Source organism: Mus pahari, chromosome 9, assembly GCF_900095145.1.
Source record: "Mus pahari chromosome 9, PAHARI_EIJ_v1.1, whole genome shotgun sequence".
Taxonomy (NCBI): domain Eukaryota; kingdom Metazoa; phylum Chordata; class Mammalia; order Rodentia; family Muridae; genus Mus; species Mus pahari.
In genome coordinates this window covers 19953306-19953782 of record NC_034598.1, presented here as the reverse complement: position 1 = coordinate 19953782, position 477 = coordinate 19953306, and positions in this window count along the sequence as shown.

The window sequence follows — 477 nt, the reverse complement described above, 5'->3', positions numbered from 1 at the left end:
CCCTTCGGCAGAATCTTGCTGGTATGTGATTAGTGTCTGAGTTTGGTGGCTGATTATGGGATGGATTCCCAGATGGGGTAGTCTCTGGATAGTCCATCCTTTCATCTGAGCTCTAAATTTTGTCTCTGTATCTATATCCTTTCATGGGTATTTTGTTCCTTATTCAAAGGAGGAATGAAGTATCCACACGATGGTTTTCTTGTGTTTTGCAAAATGTATCTTGGGTATTCTAAGTTTCTGAGCTAATATCTGCTTATCAATGAGTGCATATCTAGTGACTTCTCTTCTGATTGGGTTACCTCACTAAGGATGATATCCTCCAGATACATCCATTTGCCCAAGAATTTCATAAATCCATTGTTTTTAATAGCTGAGTAGTACTCCATTGTGTAAATGTACCACAGTCTCTGTATCCATTCCTCTATTGAGGGACATCTGGGTTCTTTCCAGCTTCTGGCTATTATAAATAAGGCTGCT